Consider the following 22,158-nt stretch of genomic DNA (forward strand, 5'->3'; position numbering starts at 1 on the left):
TTTCTCTCATTGTAGAGTCATGAGATCTGTTCTTCAACCTAGTGAATGGAATCACAGTACATATTATCTTCCTCTAATCTTTATCTTTCTCTTTAACCATCTTCTCTGTTCTCCACATGTCTATGAGGAATATCAGTAACTGTTTATTGCTGTATCATGTTCTATTGAAGAAGTATGCCACAATCTATTCTCATACTGATGGACACCCGGGTTGTTTATAGTTTGTGACTAGAAAAAAATTGCTACAAAACATGCTAAGCATGTCTTTTGGTAGACAAAAGCACTTATTCCTCTTGAGTATTTATCCAGGAGTGTAACTGCTGATCATAGAATAGACATATGTTTAACTTTAGTAAATCTGCCAAGTAGTTTTCAGAATTGGTTATAACAATTTATACTCACACCAGTAGTATGAAAGTTCCATTTTTTCTACATCCTCACCAACAAATGATAATTTTAGCCTAAATGCTTTATTTATTAATTTTATAAAGTCCATCATTTATTAATTACAATGATTTATTAATTATAAAATAATGCATATTGTCTTTCTGTTCTCTACTTCCAATCTACTTAAAGTGCAGTCCCAGTCAGCAACACTGAGGAAAAACAGCAAAGACACTGCCTAAGAGTTTGTTAGAAATGTACTGAACCTATACCCACACCAGACAGAAACAGAATACACATTTTACTAAAGACTCTCAGGTGATTTACATGCTTACTAAAATTTAAGAAGTAATTATCTAGTTGATTAAATGTATAAATTTCTAGAATGACTAAAACATTACATTCCTCAAAAATCTGTCCAGTAGATTATGTATCAATGAGCAAGATAAATTTCAGTAACACATTGCTTACATGAATTTAATTTCCAAAACAGCACTTTAGAATCTACATAACTAACCCACGTGGCTACCAGAAAAAGATATTCATTAGGACCAAACAGTGGGTTCACAAAAAGCAAGTCCTGTCTTTGTGTGTGTGTGTGTGTGTGTGTGTGTGTGTGTGGCACTCGGGATTGAACTCAGGGCCTTGCACATGCGAGGCAAACACTACCAACTGAGCTATATCCCCAGCCCACAAGTCCTGTCTTATCCCCTTTTGTCTCCTTATCAGAAATACTATTTTCTTGGATGGAGTATGTGTTAGAAACAATATATCTGAATTTCAGCAAAGCAGTTAACAGACAGTCTCAAATATCCTTATTATACTGTAAGACACTTAGAGTACAGCCCTGTTTTAATCACCCTTTATATCTGTAGCATGTATTTGGCATGTAGAAGCTATTTATAAATTTTTGTTGAATTCTATTTTATTAAGTCTTATAGGTATACAAATAAAGGCAAGCTAAGTGCTAGCACACTCAACAGTTTCCAATAATCAATATGTTAAATGATAAAATCAGAATCCAAAAAGATCTTAACAAAAATAAATGAAGAAGATATAACCATAGGTACAGAAAATATTTTTTAAATGATGCCAACTTACGACAATATATTTTAAATAAGGAGAAAATAGATGATTTCCCAGAAAAATACAAATTCCCAAGGGGTAGAAAATTAGATCAATAAAATACTTGAATTCTAGACACACATCCAAATATAGAAAATTCAAATTTAGTGGTATGACTTTATAGACACACACCACATACACACATGGGTGTGCACACACACAGTAACAAAGAAGCTTACTGGAGAAATACAAGGATGTTTAAGCACTAGAAAATCCATCAATATGTATTAAATGTTATTAACAAAATTAAGAGTAAAAAATATTATCAATAAATGCCAAAGAATACTCAAGGAAAAATTAAGAATATACTAAATCAAAAGATCTTAATAAAGATCGAGTGAATCTAACCAGAGAAAAATTATAGGAAATATATACAGGCTCCTACACTCAAGTCCAAAACAATCAGCTCAAGTATAGTATGAACATGGTAAATAAATGATTTGTGACTTTTAGTTGGAAGTAAGATTAATGAGACAACAGTGTGATGTGGCTCCCACAAAAGCCTAGCTTCTATTAACAGAAGATATTACGTAGGACAAGAGACGCAATAATTCCATAGTATTATATAATGTGGTAGTTATACTTAAAGGTTCAAATCCTGACTGTTATATTTTAGTAAATGTCTTCTTAAGAAAATTAGTTAATTGCTAAGTACCTTCAGCTATAAATTAGAAATAATAATACATACCTCACAGGGTTAATTAAGATTGGTATGAGAGAATGTTTGGTAAATAATATTGTTCAATATGTAAAACAAAACAGTCAACTTAGTAGTTGAAGCCTTCTTCATTTGACAGTATCTACTAAGTAACTATTAGATGCCAGGCACTGTTCTAGTCACTAAAAGTTACTGAACAAACCGACAAAATTCCTGTCCATGCAGAGCTTATATTCTGGTGAAAAGGAGGAAGTAATTCCCTATCATAGCTCTCCCAGCATGGACTGTACAATTATTTACATGGAACCACATCATAAATGGGTGATTGGAATACCCTTTCAGCTCTGAGGTTCTATGATACAAAGACTGTGAGTTTATGATTTGAAGTACAAGTACCCAGGAATACATTCCAAAGCTCTGTTCTATCCACACAAGGCCTGTAAGAACTACTATATCATTACCATCTCCTCCAGTACCATTATCATAACATTGTTGCCTAAAGAAAACCCCTTTGCTTTCACAGCCCTCTCAGGTACTATCTCATCTGTCCTTTTTGATGTTGAACTCATAGATGCTTCTACTATCACAGCTACTTTCCTTTTCTCCATTAATGCTCTCTTAAATAGGGAAACAATATGAAATTGTTGGTGGAAAGAGCTTAGCTTTTGTTATCAGACAAACCTGGGTTCAAATTCTACATTAAATATAGCCAATCTACTGCCTCCACTAGGATTCTGGGACCTGCAGGTAAGCCTGCAATCCCTGGCAATGTGGAGTGAGGCCAGACCTTTTCTGGGGAAGGCCATCTGGCTCCAGCAGAAACTGGGAGTCTACATCAAAAAGAGCTTGAGAGTAATAGATGATTATCAACTCCACACCCTAATCTCAGCAAGATGCCTCCCTCCATAATTTTTGGGACCTATAAATCATGTCCCAAGGAAGGATGTACCTGAACCCTCCTTGGAAGAAAGCCAGTCCCTGAGTCAAACTTCCTGACTGATAGATGCTGCCATTTTAAGCTCTATCGTTCTTTCTTCAGTTATGGGTACAGTCACAAATCTAGTCCTGAGAAAACTCACCCAAATTCACTCTGTACCCAAGTCATCTAGTCTCTATCAATTATGGAATTCAAAAAATAAGAGGCAGACCTTAAAATAATGTAATTTTAGTTACAAGAGATTTGATTTGCTGTTGAAGAGATTCTCAAAGACCCTATTACTGTAGGTAAGTTAGAATTCTCTCAAAGGTTCCTGGAGTCCCTGTATGGGAAACTGTGAAATTATTTTACAGTACATCCTAGTAGTGCTCATTTTTACTTCTTCAAGAAAGTATTTTGAATATAATATCCTCTATTTTTTACCAGATTCTCCTTTTAAAGACATTCACTTGTTAATAATAGCTAATGCTTACTTGGCACCTATTATATCAGGCACTTTTAAAAACACTTATATTTACTCCTTTAATCCTTAAAACAACCATGAGAAAAGTAGCTAATATTTTAAAGATAAGGAAACTGAGACCTGAAAAGATTAAAGTAGCAAGCCCAATTTCACATTGCTAGAAAGTAGTGGAGTATCTCTTAAGCACAAGCTGAGTTAACCCTAAACTAACTCTCCAGCATTACACAGGTAAGAGAAATAAAATTAGAGTGAGCACAGGATTTCTATTCTTCAGAATACCTGACAAAGAATAGTAAGAACAGGTTTTAAAACAATTTGAAGGGGGAAGGCAATAAAGATTTAAGGGAAAAGAGTATTTTAAACTTTTGGGTCAAGAGGAGATTCAAAGCTTCATAATTAAGCAAGGTATATTAAATATTACCTTGCTCTAAAATTGATATCTATGCAATAGCCATCAAGTTGAGATGATTACTAAGTGCTTAAAAAGAATTTGAGCATCTATACTAAAAAGAAATGCACAGTGTATACTATAATATATCACTTTTCATATAATAAAATGACAACTGAGAGATAACTGGTCTCATTGGCTTTGTACATTGCTGAATCAGATAGAAAGAAATGTATTCATTCAGAAAGCTTAGACATCTAATGGGAGGTTGGGAGAGATTAAAGAAATGAAAACAAGTGTTTCTGTCTAAATCCAAAAAGAGATCTACTACTGGATACAACAAATGTCAGATATGCTGTGCATTTTATGCAAAGAGCCAATTATTAATGACCTTCAAAGAACTTAATTATGTAACATAGTACTCTTTCTTAGCAGAGCAGAAGACTCTTGAGAGAAAAAAGATAATGGGCCATCAAATGAAAACAACCATCTAACCAGCCCAAAGGAAAGAGAATTTGAGAATTTCAGTATATGCATGTGAAGTTCTTGCTTTGCACCATACCATGTTATCTGAAACAAGTGAATATTGGATCCATGACCTCACTTTGTATGATTCTGTAATAACTCAAATGAAACCATGACATAGGAACTGTGTAAAGTTGAGATCAGAACCATGCAAAGAAAGGACATGGTTCTGATATACAAGAGTTTCAATTAATACCATGCAGTGTTAACAAAAGTGATAACCAACTCAATAACCACACCCACTGAAAGTCAGTAACACACACACACACAAAAAAAAAATTGTTCAACTTCTGATTATCCTCATTATCCAAACTCCTGATTAACTTAGTTCATAGATTATCTGGGAGAAATCTCCTGACTTACTTGCCCATTAGGAGCAGCTACATTGTATGGAAGAAATACCATGAGACTTTAAGCCAGGACATTTATATCTAGATTATGGTTTTGCCCCTTAATGGCAATGTGATCTTGGGTAAGCCATTTTTCCTTTCCAACCTTCAATTTCTGTTTCTATAAAGCAGAGATAATGATAGATACTTCCAGAGATGCGTGAAATAAATAATAAAATGATAATCACTAGTGTTTAATGAGAGCTTACAATATATCAGGCATTCTTCCAAGTATATTAGTTTATTCAAATCTCTCAAAAACTATGATACTGGCCTATTATTAACTCTACCTCATGAAAGTACACAGAAATATGTGTGGTATGTGGTAGCTGCTCAATATATGTTTGCTGATATGTACCCATTTAGTTACTCAACAGTAGCCCCCTCTGTGGCAATAAATGAGTACAAAAAAGAAAATGAGAAAGACTGGAATCTGTTTACTTATTAGATGCTTCAAAAATACAGTGGAAAAAAAGCAAATACTTAACCTATTAAGTACCAAGTTTTCAATTCTGCAAACATAATAAATATTCAAGTATTATTTCAAAGTTATCCTAAGTGGTATATTTATTGCTTAATTTATATTTATATATGTGTGTTACACCTGGGATGATGGGAGAAAATGGGTAATGAAAACAGGTGGGTTCTTTTTTTTAATTCCTAAAAATTCGTTTATCCTCATCATCTTGAGTGCTAGTTGTACTCTAAGATTCTGAAAAGGTTAACTGGCAGACTCCAAAGACAGCCAACTCATTGGGTGACAGAAACCAAACTCAAAAAGCCTGGCACTGGCCACTGCTGCCAGCCTCGCCAAACACACGCAATGAATCGATGGCCACATCCCAACACCCTGCCTATTGCATACAGCCCAACCTCCCTCACAGACACAGCCCTCCCAATTCCCTTCTTTTCTGGATTAGACACTTTGGGTCAGAAAGCAAAAGCCCTGTCCAGGGTCACACTGTGGAAATGTACTTTGTAGAAAGTTGTCTGTGGGCTGGGGTTGTGGCTCAATGGCAGCATGCTTGCCTAGCATGCATGAGGCACTGGGTTCAATTCTCAGCACCACATACAAATAAGTGAAAATAAAAGTCCATCAACAACTAAAAAAGAAAGAAAGTTGTCTGGAAAAGTGAAAAAACTTAGAAATATTTCAGTTTTTGCTCATGAGTCCACCTTCATGAATTCATATATTAAATTAGGTTGCCAACATTGGGCCATAAGAAGGTACAGTGGACATAGTGATCAAGGTTGTTATATAGAATAAGGAACTGCAGTGAAGGTTCTGTGTGCTGCATACAGCACTATCCCAAAAAGGGAATGAGCAGGATGTAAGAGCCAAAACCTCTTCAGAGATCATCAGATTTCCCAGTCTGCCAATGATGTATTCCTAGAGAAAAGTGATACAGCCAAAGTAACTCAAAATTCATTGGCAGAGGTAAAACTCCCAAATGGGTTTTTTGCTACTATACTGAACATCCCAAGAAGTATACCAAAAAGTTAGAGAAGGGGGTGGGGGGAAGGAGAGAAGAAACAGTGCTATTGACAATATTTGCCTATAGCCATCCCTAATTGCTGCCTTACCTTTCCCAATGTCTGCTCTGATTCTATCTAAAACCAAGGAAGAATGAGTGTAGAAGCAACAAAGAGCCGCAGACATTCAGGGGAATGTTGATCCTCTACTTGGTCCCCTCTCCTGAAGCATGATAAATACACTTAACTATAAAACCTTTTAAGATCCCTTCACACCAACAAAATTACTCAAATTTCTTTGACTTAAATAATTAAAGATAGGTTAAACCTTTTTCCTTTCTCATATCAGACCCCTGTAAAAATGCCACACTACTATTTTTTAAACTCCAATACTCATAAATCTATAGTTCCACTTTCTGACCCAGGTTTCCATTGATGGCTACATTATTCTGAGGGAATCTTATTCCAAAAGAGTATGCTCTGGAGACCATGCTTTTCCTCCTAAATCATCATGCCCCCTCTCTTTCTTATGTATGTTTCCATTACAGTGGTCTTGTAAGTGGGTGTCATCATCCTTTAAGTAGTCTATATAAATAAAGAGGAGTATATTTATTTATTCAGAAAGTAAAGAAACTAATCCTTGAATTTAAATACAGATTGACACTCTAGGTCAATATATCTAACATCCTAAATTAGAAACATTCTACAAAAAGAAGGGAGATTCATTGTAGGTATTATTATCTAGTTTTTAATTAAATTAATCATAAAAAATGTCTTATAGTTTAAAAAGATTCTTACAAAGAAACAAGTTTGAGGATAATTTTAATAATGTAAGTCTTGGTAACAGGACTGTGACCAATCTGACACTCATACTACTATTAGGAACTCTTTAGTAGCCACACTACAGAACAGAAATAGTGATGATTCAAGCAAATCTGACAAAAACAAACTAAGTGTTTTTTTAATTATCAAGGGACAATTTGAGATATAGACTTATATCTAGTGTCATTAAGAGTGTACCTTGCCCTATTGTACTTTGTGATGTTAAATAATAAGAATATAAAGCATTTATAATCAGCAAGACATCTAAAAACTAAGCACAGAGATATAAATTTAAATTGCTAGGGCTGGGGATGTACCTTAGTAGTACAATTTTTGCCTCACATGCACAATGCCCTGGGTTCAACCTCCCAACACTGCAAAATAAATAAACAAACAAACAAATAACTGAAATTTACCAATAATGTTTAAAATCATTTAAAACTCAATCCAATATTTTAAAAATAATTTCACCAAATTTAATGTTAAAGGTTTAGAACCCTCTTCTGAGAGTTCAGTTTCATCTTTATAAAAGATGAAAAGCTACATGCTGTTTTAAGACTAGTTCTTTCTGCTGCTATCAAAAGGCTAGCAAAAATACACAGTATCATACACAGTAGTACACAGCACAATAATGCACAGTATACACAATATTACACAGCTAACAATATGGCAATGAATTTAAATACATTCCCTTAATTAAAAATCAGAGCTGCTCAATATACAACTCTGGAGTGACCTTTTACCCAGGATGCAATGTGAATAATGTCTTCTGGTATTGTGCAGCAACCACTGTCACAAATAAGGTTGAAAGACACAGAGAAAAAAATTAATGAAGATTTCCAGAAAGAAAACACATTACATCTTGCTTTTCAGATGAATCAACGTAGTATTTCTTAACCGTGCCTTAGTTTGCCATATCTGTTAAGTGAAGTGCTACTTTTGAATACGACACTACAATAAGTACCAGAGAAGATACAATCTCAACAATAAGTTTCTTTTTTAAGAGTAACCACTGGTGAAGTAGTTACGCTAGCTGAACTAAAGAGGGAAAAAGAGATAAGATTATAAAGATAGTACCATGAGACCCAATAACTGAATCATTCATAGCCAAGCAATTGCAGCAAAATGTTAAAGCCCAGTGTTACACAATCACAGAATTACTCTTAAAAATATATCTGTAGAACACAGTAAAATCTTTAAAATACTTTGAAAAGAGATGGGAAGTATCCATGAGAATTGTTTATACTACCCAGAGGTTTCACTGCTTTTCTTATGGCAATAGCAAAGTTTCCATAGTTTAGGACAAAATACCAAGAAAAAAAAAAAAACTAATGTAACAACTATGCTGAACTTTTTAATGGGATGACTAGAATAAAAGATATGTCTGATGCTAAGTACATGAATTGCATATATAGAGAGAATAGATAGACATTCCAATAGGTAATTAGATACATATATACATACAAGCAATCAAACAAACAATCTGTCTCATCAAGGTAAAGGTGATATTTTATCAAATGAGAAAGTAAATGCTTTTGAAAACAGATTCATGCTATGAAAGAATATTTTGAAAACACATGTTTGGAAACATTCCATCAGCGTGATTTTGTTACCAAAATTCTAAGTCTGTTACCTACAAAAATTCTTATCTGTTTACAAATTTAAAAATTGGCAACAGAATAATCTAACCTGTTTAATGCTGTTCCAAATAATTTCAGTGGCTTTTCAGTCCCTTTATTAAAATATGAAAAGGCTACATATGCCTTCAACCTCATTGGCAAAAACAGATCCTCATTAAGAAGGTGGAAATTTACTATCCAAATTTTAACAAAGTTCTTTGCATATGTTGTGTATGGGATTTAAAAATGAGTAACACAATTTAATAAGTATAATCAATGATGTAATATTTTCATTTGGATCTATTGTTTCCTTCTGTGGCAGCAATTTTAAAAGCATGTAGCAAAGTAAATTGAACTTAGAACCAGTTTCTTTTTAATATTTTTAGTTGTAGAGAGACACAACACTTATTTTTATGTGGTGCTGAGTATGGAACCCACTGACTCACATGTGCTAGGGAAGTTCTCTCCACTGAGCTGCAACCCCAGCCCCTACACCCAGATCTTTAAATCACTTCATCAAAACAGTGCTAAATCAAGTTTTTTAAAATAACAAAGCATGTTCTATTACATGGTTTAGTTTTAAAATATTCATTTCATCTATATCTCTTTCTAATATCTACATATGAATGATTTATAGCACATATTACCACAGGAGTAACTGTCTACAATTTTAAATAAATATGCACATATATATGCTCTATCCAAAAGTCTGAGGACCACAATTCTGTCCTACGTTTTCCCAAATAAGTGTTAAAATTGTCTTTCCAGAGGAATTTTTTCACACCCAACCTTATCAACAATTTTCTCCAGTTGCACTTTGACTTTCCAAACCACCTAAGATCTCTATTTTCTTCTCTCCTTGAATATCCTAAGTTCTGCCCCTTTAACCTTGGTACTAAAATGTTCCCTACATACGCTCCAATCAAGCAGGGTGGGATACCAGATACAGTGCTTCCATGTCCTGCACTGAAAAAAAAATATGTTAATTATCAAAGATATTTACTTTTAGGATGCTTTAGGAATATACATAAATAGAGGCCTCATTTGGGACAATTTAGAATAAACATCTAATGCCCTTATTACTAAATTTAATAAAATCATTAATTTTATTTTTAAATTATCTCAGAAATAAATTTGCTAAATCAGCAAAACACACACACACACACACACACACACATCATCATCATCATCATCATCATCATCATCATAGCCTTGTAAAATGGAAAGGATTTTGACACAAATGTCCTATTATATTGGCATCTTAATTACAGAAACTAGTTTATGCACATATCAAAAAGGAAGAATACCAATCTAAAGATGTAAAAGTGGTGCCAAGAAAATGCAAAAAATAAACAAACTCAAAATGTGAAAGAATATATTTTTCTGTATCTCCTATTCCCAGCTCTTTATCACATTAAGGAGCTTTCCATGTGGCTATAACAAAGAAATTAAACACAAAATTTTACAACTAAGACATAACTAATTATGATGAGTGCTTTGGAAACAGGCCCAAGGTGTTATAATTAAAAGTTAAGGCATTTTTCATTCCTTCCCTGCCACACCACACATAAGGGTCCCTGAATTGACTCAGTTAACTAATATATATACTATGTCCAAGTTATTTAAACTTTCTTTAGCTGCCACATTATCTCAATTTATTTCTTTTTTGTTGGGTTTTTGTTTCTCATTAAAGAGCTCAACTGAAAATTTTAAAGGAAAATGTCCTTAAAAGCATCATAAGTAGTTTAATATTACTAAAGAGATTGTTTTAAATAGTTCTCTAGAAATTTCAATTATATTTCCCCCCTTTACTAAGTTTCAGGGCATTAAAAAATATATATATATATTTTTAGTTGTAGACAGACACAAGCCTTTTTATTTATTTATCTATTTTAATGTGGTGCTGAGGATTGAACCCAGTGTGTCACATTGCTAGGCAAGCACTCTACCACTGAGCCACAACCTCAGCCCTTCAGGGCATTTTTTTTAATATTTAGCTGTCAATAAACCTTTGTGTTTGTTTTTTTTTTTTATTTGTATGTGGTGCTGAAAATCAAACCCACATGCTAGGCAAGCACCATTCTGCTGAGCCACAATCCCAGTCCAGGGCCTTTCTTTTTAAGGTAGAGATTTTATCATTTTTTTTTTCATGGCATTATCAGTAATTCAATTCTTCAGATGCCAAAGCAGTGGTGAAGAAAACAACAGGTGAAGGCCATTGGAAACTATAGACATTGTTTCTCTAGCCTCTCTGACCACTGGGCTCTTTCAGAAAGTGATTGTAACAACCTCATTTAGGTTGCAAAACCTCAATAAATGAGTTTAATTTGGAGAAACAAGTTACTAAACACCAAATAAGTTACAAATGAAAAACAGAAGAAGATTCATGGGCTCAGAGGAAAGGGTTTCAAAAAGCCAGAAAACATGACTTTTGAGATTATAAAACTAACGAGTGAATGTAGCATCCCTATTTGAAAGTTTTCAGGAGTAGAAAGAGGTTGTTGCTGCTACTGCTTTTCTACTACTGTTTCATCATCATCATTATATAATAATAATTTGCATTTATTCCCCAAAAGTTTTCAAATCACTCTGAGTATTATTTTCATAGTATCCCTCAATTTTAAAAATTATAAAATATGTCAACTTTAAAGTTAGAAAAACTTAATTATAAATATGAGACACCTAAATATCTGCAACGAATAATTCCCTGAACTGAAATTTTTCCAGATATAGTTCTTTCTCTAACCCTATACTTGTCAACATAAAAAGAAAAAAAATACAAGTGTATTACACTGCTGATACAAGATTTTGTTAACACATAGACCTGAATCATTAGTTAATAAGCCACCTGTTTTAATTTTCATACCTACTTGACAAATTTGAAAGGAAACAATAATTTGAAAGACTTCTTTGTACCTTAAAATATACTCACAATGTCCCTTTACCACAAAACTGAGCTAAGAAAAATCACTGGTCAAGCGGCTGGCCTATAGTCATATCACATTCACAAGATATGGCCTTTCTAGAAGTCACAAAGACATAACTAGGAGATGAGTCACTATCAGACTTATAGAATAGTAAGTAATGCTATCAAATGTTTAAGATATTACCAGGAGCCTGCCCCAATCATCTTTTAAATCACAGATCAAAGACTACCTCCTGGGCTGGGGTTGTAGCTCAGTGGTAGAGTGCTTGCCTCTTATGTGTGAGGCACATGGTTTGATCCTCAGCACCACATAAAAATAAATAAATAATATAAAGATATTGTGCTCATCTACAACTGAAAATATTTTTTTTAAAAAAGACCACCTCCTACCAGAAACTTTCTCTGCCATAGGTTCTTCTGCTCTTATACATATCTCCATTATAGTAATTAACACACTAGAATCACCCAAATTCATACCTCCTTTCTTAAGACCATGCATTTTCATCTTTGAAATTATGTAATCTAGTGGTTCCCAACCTTTTCACCATGAAGGATCCTTTAATTAATACTCCCTCATGAACCCCACATGTTAAAAGATTATTGCTTATCAAATTAGTCACATGTATTAGATAAAACAAATCATTTTCTATTTTTTATTAATCAGACATGTAGAACCAATGTTTAATGCTCTGACTCAGCATGATATTATTCATTTACATTAGTGTATGGGAAATACAGAAATGGGTTGGCTCTGGAAGTAAGCATGAAGATAAAATAAATGAGCACTGACATTCTATGGAAGAGACTGGAAAATAAGAAGACAAGGAAAAAAAACAGTCCTAATTTATGACATACAAGCTTTGTTTGGAGCAAATAATATCCTGAAGCAAAACCCAATTGAAACGTTTATTCATATCAAGTAGGAAGTCAGACAGTATGACTGGTAAGTTTATCTACCCTGCATACCTTTTATTGAATGAGGCAATGAATATGAAAGCACTTTAAAAAATTGGGAAGCTCTATAAAATACATGAGAATTAAGGGCCTTCTCATGCCATGGTTCCAGTACTGATCATACAACTATTGTCAATTTCTATTCTACACACTTTTGTATTTAATATCTTCAGACTTAATCTTCCTAACAACCATGTTATAAATTCTTTCGCTATCCCATTTTTAAGATGAGTCAATGAAACTTGAAGATGTGACACAATTTATCCAAGATCCTACAACTAGTTCAGGAAATAAGATATAAAAGGAAAAATTCAAAAACTAAAAATCAGAAGTCTAATTTGGTCTTTGCACACGCAGGTCTATCACTCAAAGAAAAATGCCTATTTCTATTTTTTCCTTAAAATGAAAGCAAGAGAAAACAGATTGAAATGTGTGTACTTGACAGAAAGAACTTCCTGATGCTAATCATTTATATACATAACCAAAGAAGGTTATAAAAGAATCCTTCTTTGTAGGCATTTAAAATAAAGAGAGCTTCTTAATTAATTCAAATGGAGAAAGGATGATCAATACTATCTGGAGGATGACAGATGAAATGACCTTTCAAAATCTCTTCCAGTCTTTAGAATTGGAGTTTTATGAAATTTTAGAAGCTGTACTTCAAAACTCTATATTTAGTCACTTGGGACTCTTATCCCAAGTCTTCTAGAATACAGATGAATTCTTCTTCCTAGGAAAGAAAAAAAAAAAAGAACTTGTATTGCTCTCTCTATTTTACATAAGAGAAAATGAATCAGGTTATGTAAGTTGCCAAATATTCCATAGCAAGTATGTAGGAAATAAGGAGCCAGATATGTAATTCTTAGTACCAGTTCAACAGTAATAGAAAACATATCTTAAATATTTATTTTATGCCAATCCCCTGACTTTAGTGGTTTATATTCTTCGTATTTAATGTTCACAATAATTCTCTAAGGTAGATATTATTACTGCTCCTATTTTCTAGATAAACGGAGGCTTAGGGATTAGAGTATATATATATTGGGGGAAGAAATCTGACTTCTCATACATAGAAAACTCAATTTCATGGGGATAGCTTGAGATTATTTCTAAGAAAATAACTACATACCCTTTGATATTCCTTCCCAAGAAAGAACAATGAACAAATCTTTCCAAGATTAAGAGCATTCTTACCATTGTACCAAAGACTTGCCTAGCGCCAAAACAACTTCACCTAAGTTTCCTCACCTACCAAATACTAAAATCTTCGACAGAAGAGAAAAATCCTGAAAAAGTAAAGACTCATGGTTTCAAAGTGCCCTTCAGGATGCCTAGAACTTAATAACAGCTCAATCACATTACCCAGTGATCTGTTTGTAAAGTATAAAAGGAACCATTTGCAACCAAGCCTGAGAATGGCTTCTATTTAAAACCTATGCTCCTCAGTTTTTGTTTTTGTTTTTAGTGTTGCATTTTGTTTTTTCCATACATTGAACTTGTGTAGTCTTGAAAGGAAAGCATCTTTAATTTTCTTTGACTGCTTTTAAAGAACTACTTTTCAAAGAAGCAGATATTATGCTCAGCAAAGTCAAAACCACAAATAGTACTAGAGCTCCTTTTTGCATTTGAATGAATATATTAAAAACAGAAAATTTTTTGATTTGTCTCTTCACAATAATTAGAAATAACAAATTATTGAAGGTCATAGGAACCAAGATCATTTGAAGAGTTATCTTATAAGATTATGGAGAAGGAAGACATCAAGAAAGAAATGGAAATGAGAGAATACAGAATGTTTGCACATACTCTAATGTGCACATCATATAATGCATTTATCTCATATTTATTATGCCTATTTTTACACATCATCATTGAAAAGCATCAAATCAATACACTTAAGTAATTTGATCCCAAAGAGTTAAAATTTACAAAATTCTTAAAAGATTTCATAATATCACACTAGGCTTCAATATATGGTACTTTAATTCAGAGAAATCTTTAAAAATCTTTATAGACTATGGGAGCTTAGTAAATAAAACACACCAGTGAATCCCTTGCCACACATACCACAGCATAATGTTGGTAGACAGAAACAAATACGGAAATAGAAAATCCAGAAAATTACAGGGCAGCAAATTCAAGATGGTTAACAAAGATGCAAAATTTTCTAAAGTACATACATTAGAGTACCAATTGTTAGATTTTTTTATTTCACTGTTCTATCTTCACAGTGATTATGATTATAGGTTAATATATTAACTTGGTTCTTTACAAATAAAATCAACATCTCTTCATAAATGTAAAGAAATAACCCTTTAGGTAAATATAAAGATTTCTATAGTTTCAAATTATTGCTTTTCACTTAAAGTATCATAAAAGAGAATGCCACTGCACATTTTCATGCCGTTAAAAAGTAAAAAAGAAACATTTCATAATTTTTCTTCAAGATTTTAAAAAGGAATTTTTTCCAATATTATGTACTATGTTAAGTTAGCAAGGATCACTAAATATATTACGATTATAAAGTAGAAATAACTAGGCAGTTGATTTTTAATGTGGTTTATTAGTTTATAATAGATTACAGCATCTACAATTAACCTCAGAAAATAACTCACATCTTTCCTAAAGATGAAAGTTTTTTTAGTGAATAGTAAAATGAATGATATATTAGGGGTCTTAGAGGAGCAAGAAGAGATTCTGAATATAAACAAGCCATCATTCTGGTAAAAGGAAATACAAACAACTAGAATAAAAATAGTTGATGCACAAAAGCCATAATGAGAGGGTAGCTCAAAAAATAACTTCTACTTTGAATGGTTTGGATGAAATACAAATTATCCACAGAAAAGTGTGGACTGGCATAAACGTTTGTACAAAATTATAAGTGTATTTCAAGAAGTATGCAAGAGGCAACCGCCTGCATGATGCACAAGGTCCCAGCAATGCTCTGCTTAAGTGCTAGTGCACAGAGTCCAAACCACTGCATTTTAATTACTATGCAGCCTCAGATATATTGCCTTTGATATGGAAATGTTCTTGTTCTCTCATCTTCACATATGGTCTCATGCACAGAAATCTTTATCTGATTCATAAAAAATAAACTAGAATCCAATCTCAACACCTGACCTCAGTGCTTAGAAGTTTTTTACTAAGCATGGTGTCACTATAAAAAGAATGGCTAATATTGGTGTAAAGTTGGATATTTTGAGCAATGGTATGAAGGATTTGCAGTTAAGAATTAAATCAATACTGTTTCTCTGAGGTTTTAGGGTTTCATGTTTCCTTTTTTGAGACTACCACAGATTTGAGGAAAAACAGACCAGCACCCTATTTTGGAGGTGAGAGAGTCTACAGTAGATTTAAATGATATTCCATTTTTCAACCTTCACCCATATTGTCCAGTTGATGCTTTTATCCAAACTATGACAATCAGATACTTAAAATTTTAAAAGATCTATCAAAACCCATAATACAAAATTTGAACTATTTCTACTTTGACCAAAAGTCTAAACAAAATAATTAGCTGGAATGCTTTTACCCTCTTCTACAGAACAAGGAAAATACAAACACTCTTCCTAAGAATGAATAATGAATATATAATGAAAGAATGAGGAGAGTTTCTGAGATAACTCTCACCTAACAATCAATGTTCAGATCACAATTGAAGATCGTATATCCTTCAAGCAAAATTTTTTAAAAAGTTACACATTTAAAATGTACTTGTATCTAATAAAAATTGCTTTTTCACATACTCTACAGGAGTACCAGCTGTTTTTTTTTTCTACTTGACTTGACTATTTTGAAATGTGGTATTTAATCAGTAGAAAATGTGGAAATGGGATGAGGACATAAAATGTCCTAGAACCTAGTTTTCCTTGTTAGAAAAAAAAAATAATAGGGAATGTTATATTATTAAATGCTAAACAATCCAAACCAAAGCTGGCCCATTTCTTCTTTTAAAAAAGCAGTATTTGTTGATTTGTCCATTTTTAGCAGGATTCTATAATAAAATCTGTTGTTCTTATTAAATCCCATATACCTACATAACTTGATAATTCTGAAATAACCTAGATTAAATTTTTAAAATGGTAATATGACCCATCTAACCTCATGACAGCAAATAATACATCCCATCTGCAAATCATCTTGCGGCAAGTTATCTGTGTTTTATCATTTCTAGTACCTGTCTGTGCCTGATATGGTACTCTCAGACACATTAGCTTGATGGAATGTTTCACTTGACTTCAAAAACATCAATTGATATATATGCATCCCTAAACTATATTTAAACAAATAGCTCTCAGATCAACCAAAATTTTAGTTGTACTGTACTTTATACTTTCATAGAAAGCTGTTTGTAAATACTGGGGAAATATATGTATTATATATTATACATATTTCACATATACAATCATATTCCCTTGCTAATAAATAATTCCTTCTAACATGGAAAGAGATGTATAACCTAACAAAACTGAGAACCATAAAAAATATTAAAAGTAAAGGTTAAAGCTAATATATATTAAGTCATATTCAAAAGAAAATTTAGCCTAGTCTTTTGTGCTAATTGAAAGAGAATTGTTTAAAACATCACTTATATTTTCAATATAAGATGGATATGTATAACAATTTGATCAGTGACAAATAACTCAATAATTCCTAAAAGAAGTCAAATAGAAATGGACATAAAATCTCAATAATGCCACCAAAATTTATCATTTATGTGCTTAAAGTAATATATTTTAAAGTATAATAAAAGGAAGATTTGCCAATTATATTAACATATTGTGAATATATACTTTTCCTTTAAAAAGAAAATATCTGTTGTTTTCTGCTACCAGTGAAAAAATGTACAATAGAAAAATTAATATTCCCACTGAATCTCATTTCATCTAGGTATTTAGTTACTAAATCCATCATAGAGTCAGTTGAAGGTATAGGTACTTTAAACTGTTTTAGTAATAATACTTGGTACATTTATTTTCATGATATATTGTTCAGAGTGTTGTAGTTGCAGAATATATTATTGCATAAGTTTGTATAATGCTCCACAGTAAAACTCATTTTTACGTATTAATATATATATATATATATACACACCAAGAGAAAGCCACTTAAAAATGCAACAAATAAAAGCAGCAATAAACAGGATAAATAATAACCCAAAAGCTATCTAGTCTTGCCAACATAACTAAATGAATATGGACATGGACAAACAGAGAAGAAAGGAGGTGCTAGTAATACATGAAAAAAGCAACAGAGGATGTCAGGTTGCTTAAGGAATTAAGAGACCTATACTTAATGTCTGGATCTTAGTTACTTACTGCCTTTGGTCATAAACTGTATTTAGTAAGTGTGGTTCACATTTGCTTTCAAAGTTTGAAAAAAAATTGTTTCCTTTTTCTTTGTTTTGTTTTTAAAAATAGGGACCATGTCTCTTGATATAAGAGGTTTTCAAAAGTGTAAGAGAAAAAAAAAATCCATATGTCATTTTGCCTACCCATGAGCTCAGAAACATTTATTCAGGAAAAAATACTATCAAAAGTACATAGATAATACATTCATGGACTGAAGAATTGAAAAAAAAATAGTTATAACTTTTCTTCTGCTATAAGAAAATATTATACTGGTTTGATAGAAAGCAAATAAAACTTAATAAACCATGTCCCCACTTCTCACCAAGAAAGGAACATTCTTGTTGCCATAGAAAAACTAACCCTGTCCCTCTCAACTTATAGAAATTTAGTGCATTTACTTGCTTGTTTTGAAATAAAGAGAATCTTCTAGTAGGTATCAGCCATAACTGAGTGGCCTAGAAACAAGGGAAGAGGGAGACTGATGCAAGTGCCTGATGCTGAGTGTTAAATTCCACAGTGACTGCACAGGGTGACAGAGGGAAGGTCATGTTCATGGCTGCAGAAATCTAGTCTCTGCCAGGAACTGTAAGCTAAAGCTGACCTAAGGCCAGAATCTCAGAAGCTAGGTAGGAAGCTCAAGCACCAATCTGAACAAGCAGAGAGGACAAGGTGCTGCCCCTAAAAACTCCAGGCTGAACAAGAATGAGACAGATAGCAAGCACAACTTTCCAGGCTCCCCCACAGGATCACTAGCAGCCCCAAGTGGCTAGGCCTGAAGAAGAAACCAAAAGCCTCAATCAGGACACAGATACTAACTTGCTAAGACCTCTGCGAGTGGGAGCAGGAGGGAGTACAGAGACAGGTGTAGCCCCAAATGGTAAGCCTCAAGTCCCTACTCAAGACAGGATATGCAATGCTAAGCCTGGCTGTTCCTACTAGGTTAGAGCAGATAGAGAGGCACTAGCAGCCCTCCCCCAGAACGGAGTGTGGAGAATAAGTATATTGCTAGATTTTTTCTGCGACTCCCTTACCCATCTAGTCTGCACCCTACCGCTGATGTCGGATACCCCCTTAACCAATAGTTCTCCCTCAGGAGAAAAACGAGAGACAAAATAGAGAAGAAGAAAAGAAAAGAAAAAACTCAAAGACAAGGCTACACTGTCAAAGTCTTCCCTGCCAGGGCCTTGGGAGACTGTCCTGGTCGGCTCGGCCATCCCTCCGGAATCCTTTAGCCCAGAGCGGAGCTCAGTAGATCATATCGGCCAAGTCCGTGCCTATGGGCCTCAGGAACTAGGTGCTGAGTGCGCAGGCTAATTATACATGTGGCATTTGGGCAGCCGACTAACCAGTGACACCTTACCTTATGAGGAAACGTCAACCCCAGCAACTGTTCAAAACAAAATGCCATCGCGGGATCAGCTTCGCCCGCTGATCCTACTTCAGTATTGCTTTTCCCACCGCCTCTCACACTCAGAGCAAGAATGTGGCCTAGGGTGGCCAGCAGCAGGCAGGCAGGTCCGCCAGGGTGGAGGGAACAGGCGGGGAGGGCCTTGCCAGGTGTCCGTCCAGTCCCCCCTCGCCATGGACCAGCTCGCGGACCCGACCACTTGACCTTTTTTATTCACAAACCCACCTCCTAGAAATAGACTGGGCGGGGCTGTGTCTGTTCTCCTCGGGACCCCGGGAAAAACCTAGGCATGTGACTACAAAGAGTAGGAGAGAGAAGACCCTGTAGGGCGGGGGGAAAGAGGGCACTCTCTGGTCCGTACTCTACTGGGTCGCTGAGGGTGCCTCCCCGTCAGGGCCAAAAGCCCAGCCTCAGGAGTGCGCGACCGAGACTAGCGCCCGAGACCAGGACGTCATCCAAGCGCCCCATTGACAGTGCTGCGGGAGGTCAGGAGTCCAGCCCAGTTTGCCCAGGGACGGCTTCAGGCCATCTCCAGACCGAAACTTCGAGCGCGGCCCTCAAAGGAGGTCACACAGACACAAGCAGTCCGGGACAACCCATCTTGCTAACAGTCTAGTCCCGCCAGCCTAGTCGAAGGCTTATTTTTAGTCCCCAAATAGGACAGCAATTCAATATCTGGTAATTCATACAAAACAAATGTTTTCAAACTTAGCATAAGAAAGCTTAAACAAAATTCAAAATATGCTGGCAACAACCACCTTTTATCTGCTCAGAACACGCCAATTTTCTTTTTATCTTAAGTCTCCGCGAAGCGCCAAGGAACCAGCCCGGCACAGAGCTATCTGTCCTCCGCAGCCCTGGGCCGCTCCTCCCGGCGCCGGAGCACAACCCCAGCAGCCTTTGCACAAGCCCCTTTCCTTCCCCTCCCAGCCCTTTAAGGGAGAAAAGAAAGTAGATCCCCCGGGAACAGTCAGCTAGAGGAGCTGGGCCTCGGGGAGGGTGACAGCACTCTCCCCGAGCCCCGGAGCAGTGAACCTCGGCCCGGGCTGCAGAGAGAGCAGCGGGGCCCGGGCAGGGAGCCGAGAAGGACGGAGGGCGAGGGCCAGGCTCATGGACGTGGAACGGGAGAAGAAACATGCAGACAACTGTGCGCCCCGCAGACCAACTCCGAGGCCGAACTTGCGGCGGACTAAGTTAGGTGACCCCCTCACCCACGCCCCCATCGGGCCAGGCACCACTGCCCTCGCGTCTAGGCAAAGAGGACCACAGATTAGTACTTGGGTTTCGGATTGTCTTGGAGTTCGGAGTGTTTATTCCTGAAAAGATCATTAAAAGTAATGTCCTATAATGGGGTAGGGGGAGGAAGAAAGAGAAACAGGAACGTGGAGACTACTCGCGCTTGGTTCCAGGAAAGTTGCAGCGGAGCGGTAGTGGGGTGAGGGTGAAAGGAAGGAGCGCACGCTTTTTTCTAGCGACCCGGGTTTTCTTTATGAACTCCTCAGAGTAAACTTCACCCTGGCGGAGAGTGTGGCAGAGATCCTCGACTCCAGCGGGACCTCCGCCAGAGTCAACCCCACAAATAGCCTAAGTCTCCAAACCAAAACGCGGGTGGGGTGGGGGTAGCGTAAAGAAGCCCAGAAGCTCAGCGGGTCCTCCCGACCTCCCGCACCCCGAGCCTAGCTAACACTGAAGCGCTCCGAAAACTGCGGCATCAAAGTCACACGGCGAATCAACCCAACACTTTTCAAGAAAACAAAATATTCGCTAGAAAACTTACTTTGCATTTAGTCTCTATTCTTTGGGGGGATGCGGTTTAGGTCGGCTCGTAAAGGTAGCCCGTTTTGTCCAGGTTGGATATTGTCTACTTATGGATCAGCCCTTGGGTGAGGGTTTATTTTAATTTATGGCTTATGCATTCTTTTAAGGTCGATTTACATGACCTCCGGCTACAACTAAGACAGCCGAGGAGGGCACTCCAGTCGTCAGTCGGCCAAACCCACAATTAAAACAGCCCTCCCCCTAGTCTCAGTGTGACTAGAACTCTCCCAGGGTAGACTGGCTGCCTCTTTTCTCTTTCCCACTTTTTTCTTCGTTTCTCTCTTTTTTTCTCCTGTCTTTTATGTGTCTTCTTTTTTTAGTATCACGAAATAAGATGTGATATCACTTTGAAAGTTTCGGTGTAACTTTCTCTAAACCCAAGCAAGCCTGCAGCGATAACCAGAGAGTTCACAAAGCCCTCAGGATGTTGCCCTCTTGTGGGCAAAAAACGCCATTACCACCCAGGAGTCCCATCTGAACCCTTGAAGCACACACGCTTCAGCTGAGGGTGGGGGGAGCGAGGGAGGGAGAGAGGGAGAGGGAGGACACTACACACGCAGGCACACAAGCTTCCTCCATCACACACTTGCGCGAACTTCCATGAAATACCTACCTCAAACTTCACGGAGACTTAAAAATTCATTCTCTAAGCCACCTGACTTCTTTTTCATATCATTCCCAGTTACATAGATTAGAATATCTATTCAGGGAGGCGGAGGTGGAGGAATAAGGTGGGCCGAGAGGACAGACAGATTTCCGGACGAATACTTAGGATGGCGATAACAGCTTTCTGTTGTCAAAGGTTGCGTTGTCTGTCCCTCTCCCTGCCCTTTTGCCTTAGTGTTCTACGCACAGTTATCTACTGCTACAACATGTGTTTTCTCGGAGTGGATGGGAAGGGCAAAAAAAAAA

The 22,158-nt window shown here is 35.9% G+C and overlaps 1 protein-coding gene across 10 annotated transcripts in view; it reads right to left on the reverse strand.

Moving 5' to 3' along the window:
- The window catches only part of LOC107135671 (transcription factor SOX-6-like), a 244,762-nt gene extending 222,610 nt beyond the window's left edge, over nt 1-22,152 (reverse strand). For 3 of the 10 annotated variants that reach the window (XR_007342342.1, XR_007342339.1, XR_007342343.1), the window contains exon 1: nt 21,860-22,152. The gene's annotated coding sequence lies outside the window, so the exon portion shown is untranslated. Of the gene's footprint in view, nt 1-19,380; nt 20,445-21,205; nt 21,829-21,859 lie in introns of those variants that run through there. The other 7 variants (XR_007342341.1, XR_007342338.1, XR_007342348.1 and 4 more) reach the window with 7 other exon arrangements.
- Nucleotides 22,153-22,158: the final 6 nt, after the last annotated feature.

This window comes from Marmota marmota, unplaced genomic scaffold (genome assembly GCF_001458135.2).
Source record: "Marmota marmota marmota unplaced genomic scaffold, marMar, whole genome shotgun sequence".
Lineage (NCBI taxonomy): Eukaryota > Metazoa > Chordata > Mammalia > Rodentia > Sciuridae > Marmota > Marmota marmota.